This window comes from Camelina sativa, chromosome 1, assembly GCF_030686135.1.
Source record: "Camelina sativa cultivar CO46 ecotype springtype chromosome 1, ASM3068613v1".
NCBI classification, from domain to species: domain Eukaryota; kingdom Viridiplantae; phylum Streptophyta; class Magnoliopsida; order Brassicales; family Brassicaceae; genus Camelina; species Camelina sativa.
In genome coordinates this window covers 14,718,893-14,724,685 of record NC_141880.1, presented here as the reverse complement: position 1 = coordinate 14,724,685, position 5,793 = coordinate 14,718,893, and the positions used below count along the sequence as shown (strand labels likewise).

Sequence of the window (5,793 nt, the reverse complement as noted above, 5' to 3'; positions counted from 1 at the left end):
ATTATACATTGTGATTAAGTCACATTTTTCCTAACGATTTAATTATTTTATACAATCTTAGTTAAATCAACTTGATTTTATCTCAAATATTCTAATATTAGTAGTGTTGATAAATAATTAAATGAGGATTTAACCCGTGTTAACACAAATTTAATAATATTTTATTAATTTCAACATATTCTCTTTATAACTCATCTACTGTATAACTACATTATATAGTAATTTAGAATTTTTTAATTTTACATATTCGTAATAATTAAATTTTTTATTAAATTTATATATGTTAATTATAATATTTAAATAATTTTCAATGGAAGTTTTTCTTACGTTAAGAATCAAAGCTCACAGATTTTGGAAAACAAAATGGGAATCAATTTGTTTTTTTTTTTTTTTATGAAGGATTCAGATATAGAATATCTTCAAAACAGAACATAATGTATGGTTAAATGTATGATAGTTTTTATTTCTATATTGATTGCTGTTATTTTGTTAATTAAAGTAAAATCTAAAATATTTAGGAAATAAAATCTGGAATAATATTAGTTTTAGAAAAATTTTAGAAATTAATGTTGTAAATAACTTTTTAAATAAACAAAACTAAAATGGCATAATATAAAATATAGATACTCACATTTACAAAGCCAAATATCAATGCATATCCCAAAACCCAATAATCTATAGACTCTTCCTTTTGTTTTTTGTTTTTCTGTTGTACAAAGTCCACCTCGATATTGCTTTTGCCATTTCTTCTCATTTCAAAACAAGAAAGTAATATCTTCATATCACTCACTTCTGACACACACAAAAAAAAAAAGAAGATATCAGTCACATACATGTTCACCACCACGTCTATAAATTAGGTAACACATACTTATCGATTTTGCCATTTTCTCATTCAAGTATTATATATGTTAAATTTTCTGGAATTACCACTTTTAAAATGTGTGTTTTTATGATTTTTTTTTTTGCTAAAATACATATTTCATAACAAATACTACTAAACCCTAAGAAAAATGAAACAAAAAAAAACCCAAACATAATGTGTCAAATTGTGTTTTAAAATCTTAAAAAATGATACATTTAAATTATTTATAGTAAAATGGCATAAAAACACAATTGTAAAAATGAAATGAAAGTTCGTATCTAGTAATTAACTCCTATTTTTTTTTTAACACCTATTGTAAAAATGAAATGAAAAATCCCTTTAAAAACGTTTTTAATATTATAAAATCATTTAGCACAAAAAAAAAACAAAACTCAGAGCTAGCCGGTTAACGTCGGTAGATTAAAGTCAATTAGTAAACCGACGTTACACTTTCAATTAGAGAAGTATTTTGCATCACTTAAGATTAAGAAACCGTCTTAATCATTCGCGTCACTTAGATCAACGCCAACGGTGATTTTAATTTTTAGTCTCTTATGTACTGTTGTAAATTTTAATGAATATATTATGTACTGTTTATAAAATAAAAACCCTTAAAATTCTAATTAAAATTATACTCTCCAATGATAGGATATAATTTTGAGTCTCTTATTTTTTAAAATATAGTTTTTTGAAAATATAGATTTTTGTTTCATTTATCTTCTCCCATCTTTTTGTATATGGTTAGGGTGTGTCCTCAGCTCTTATGCTAAGGTTTTTTTTTCCTCTTCTGAATACTGCAGTTTGAATGGCCATAAAACCATGATCAATAATGATCTTTGCTCTGTCCAAGAGTTTAATAAATCATAACAAGCTTTTTGTTTTGTGGTTTTCGCTGTTGACATGTAGAGTCAGGGTACTTGTGTTTGTTTGTTTGTTCAATTGGCTAATCTTTAGTATACACTTGATTGATCTGTATATTGGAAATGTATAACGGCATAAGCATATCTTATCAAATCATAGTATAATTGCATGACATAAAATATTGATGACATGAAAATTGACAACAAATAAAGAAGAAAAGTAATACAAAAAAACAGAAACAATATAGGATTGAATTCAATTGTCTCTGATCCCATCTTCCTGATGAAACCATGTTATGGAATTTAAAGGAATTTGCCTCCCCTTCTGGGCATTGAATCTAATCTCATTCAACTTCAAAGCCCTTTGATCAGTTTTGTAACAAATAAACAAAACAACATTGAGCTTTGACCCAACAAGGAAAATTCATACACATGATATATTAAGGTGAGTTACCTCAGTGGCTTCGGCAGGTTTAGCCTATTGTTGCTTGGGTTCGTCAGTCTTGATGTTGTCTTCTCCTGAAAACATAACAAAATCATTGCTTACACTACAAGAAAACATGGATTTTACGACTACAATTAGCGACTATATATGTAGTCGTCATTTTTGGCGACTAAGTAGTGACTATCTAGCGACTATTTTATGACTACAAATATTTGGTTGTATATTAGTCGTTTTTAACGACTGCATATGTTAGTCGCTAGTTTAGTCATAATTTAGTGACTATTTTATGACTATATTGCACACCGAAATATGTAGTTGCTAAATAGTCACCAATTTAGCGACTAATATGCGACTTATAGTAAACAATCGCTATTTAAGAAAATCATAATTTTTAAAATTTAACCCCAAACCCTTAACCAAACCCCAAAACCTAAATCATAAACTCTAAATCTTAGAAATTAATTCATAAGTCATAAATTCAAAACTTAATCCCAAATCATAAACCTATACCCCAAACCTGTACTTTAAACCTTATATCTTAATTTTAAACTTTTATAATGCATAGTATATAGAAATTAAATTATAAACCATTTAACCAAAATATAACCATTATGTGTATAAAATTAAATCTAATCTAAAACTATTTAGTGTATATATATAATTTAATACTTCCAAAAACTAATTACTTATAAAATTTATTAAATTAGTCATTTTAAAATCTGAAACTAATTGTTGATAAACAAAAAAAAACTTAAATACTATATCATTTAGTCTGGGCCTTGAGAGGTTTTTGTACCACCTTGGATTTTGATATGAATTGAAAATTGGCCAACAAAAAAAAAGAAAAAAAATCAACAAACAAAGAAGGGTCAATTTTCCAACTAGCCATATTTACATATATAATTAAGAATATAGCATATTATTTTGAAAAATGAAGTGAATAACATGAAGGGTAGGAAAAATTATCTTTGATGGTTTGGTGGCAATGGTGGCTGGAGGGTGGGTGGTCGAGATTACAACCGGAGGTGGTGGCGGCCGGAGGCTGGAGGTGGCGGTGGCTGGTAGCCAGAGGTAGGTGGTCGGAGGTGGCGGTAGTCAGAGGTCGGTGGTTGGTGGCCGGAAGTCGGTGGCCGGTGGCCGGAGGTCGGTGGCCGGAAATCGGTGGCCGGAGGTTGGCCGGAAGTCAGTGGCCGGACGTCGATGGCTGGAAGTCAGTGGTCGGTAGCCAGATGTCGATGGCCGGTTGTGGCGGCGACCGGAGGCCGACGGTGGCAACGGCCGGTGATCAGTGGTGGTGATGGCTGGAGAAAATCTAAACCCTAGAGATTAGTTTATTGAGAATCCTAGGAGTATATAATACAGTTTATACAGAATATATTAGCTTTTAGTGGTTAGAGTAGTTACAGAGTAAATTATAATTTGTTTTTAGGTTATAGGGTTCAATTCCCCAACAAAGAAACCTTCACCAACCCGTGCCTCTATTCCTTGACACTAACACTTAGAAAAAAAAAATCATCATCACTCTCAAAACTCTTTCGGAGAGACTCTCACTCTCATTTCTTCGAATCGCGATGACTTTGTACGGCCAAACCTCCGACCGTATCTCCAGATCTAGAAGGGAAACTTGTTTCCGTGGGAGAAGGTCAGTTTTTTCTATCTCTGTTCCCCCCTTTAAATCTGATTTTGGGATTAGGGTTTCTGGTCTACGGTTGTAATGACCTTAATATTCGAATTGGTTTGAAGACGACATATAAGAAGAAGAAGCTGAGAGGTGAAGCGGAGGAAGACGACATAGAAGACGAAAAAGCTAAGCGGTGGATTTATCGACGAAATTAGAAGTTGGGATCTCAAAACCGGGAAAGATCTGCTTCGATTCAAGTCGTGTGCTTCTCCGGCGCACAGCCGAAAACTTAGGTTGACTAAAGAATCAATTTTTCTATCAAGCAACAATGGGTCAAGTTCTCTTTTGCTCTCACACCAATCCTCTCCGACGTTCTTGAAGGCTTAGTTGTTGCTTTCATTTGTTATCCTTTTTTTTTTTTCTTGTTCCGCTGTAGGAGCATGGATTTTCACTTTGATTCTGCTAAAAACGAGTTTGATTTATCTGCTTGATATCGGTAGCCAATGCTGATGTGATCCACTTAGTTGCCTTGTTGCGTCTCTCATCCCCTGTGTGATTGCAGATGAGGGAGGATAAGAAGTAGAAGAATGATGAAGGAGAAGTGAGGGAAGGAGTAGCGCATCAATAGCTTTGTTGCCATGCGGGTATATCTCTTGTCATTTCTTTCAAATGTCTAGCTCCATCTGTTTTGGTCTCCATGGAGGTGGGTTTCTTACTTTCTTTTGAAAATCCTGGAACTGCTTTGTTATTTCATCTTTTCAGAATTCTTGAGTACTTATGTGCAAGATTGTTTTTTTTTTTTGTTTTCTTTGGTGGGTTTCTCTCAGATCAGGTGTCAGCTATTTTGGTTGAGTCTTGTGGCTTAAAGAACTCAAGGCTCAACTCGGCTCTCCTCAGTGTCACCAAAGTCACCGAAGGTACTCAAACTAAGCTCTCTAAAAGCATATCACTTCTTTCACAGAGTCACCTCAGTTTTGGTGATTTTATATGATAAAATCTGGTATGTGTGTGTGTTGGTGTTTGTGTTTGTGTCTTAGAAGCTTATGATTTGAACATGTGATTTTTGTTTACTATATTGTTTTGTTGTTTGTGATCAATAGACTGGATTTGGAGAAGCTTGAAGAAGCGGTTGGCTGGAAGAAGATAGGTAAAACCCTTATGTTTATTTTCAATTATTACTCTTGTATTACTCTTCAATTCTTTGAAGTCACATTGTTGCATGCGTAAACCATCTGATTCAGTGTCCTATTGTTCTTAGGTCGATGATGATGTTTGGCTTACAGAGAAAGCCACAGCCAAGCACACTCTTAGACAGAGCTCATAATGTACAATTTTATTTCAGAGCGTAAGGTAAACTTTCATTGGTTAAGACATTTTCTTATCCTATTGTATCTTTTGCTATTAAGGTACAATATATATACTTTGCTACTTATTGCTGTGAGACTTTTATTAAATCTGTCAAAGAGTCATTTGTTTAGAAGCCTCTGTTGTAATTTTTGTGAGGCTTTTTGTTGAATTTGTCAAGAGTTATTTGGTAATACCGATCTCTAGACACCTGTTTTATATGCACTCTTTAACTAGAGTCACCATTGTCGTTCTTCTTACTCACACTCACGTTTTTAAGCTAGAAGACATGTTAGTTATAGTGAATTGCTTGTCCCGATGGTTTCTCATTTCTAGTCTCGATTTTGAAATTGTGTTATATTGATAATGGGAAATGAGTCCCCATGATACATTTTTTGTTTGTTTGTTCTGAAGGTACTTGAAGAAATAAGTTGCTCTTGGAACATTAGTGGGAACTACCTAGGCTTCAATGATGGAATACAAAGCAATTGAGAATGTGCGACAAACCATTTATTATGTAGTTTTTCATCTATTTTTCTAATTATGTTTTTTGAGGAGGATGAAGTATTCTTATTTTTAGTTATGATTTTTAATTTTATTTTGTAATACAATTTTTTTGTAATCATGGTTTATTAATCATAAATATAGTGCTTAAAAA

The 5,793-nt window shown here is 32.5% G+C and overlaps 1 long non-coding RNA gene across 1 annotated transcript; it reads left to right on the top strand.

The window, feature by feature from the left end:
* The first annotated feature begins 4,397 nt into the window (after nucleotides 1-4,397).
* On the top strand, nucleotides 4,398-5,793 carry LOC104790805 (uncharacterized). Its single transcript, XR_015562248.1, has 5 exons — nucleotides 4,398-4,494; nucleotides 4,619-4,708; nucleotides 4,892-4,938; nucleotides 5,050-5,141; nucleotides 5,550-5,793. It is a non-coding gene; the product is annotated as an uncharacterized LOC104790805 (long non-coding RNA).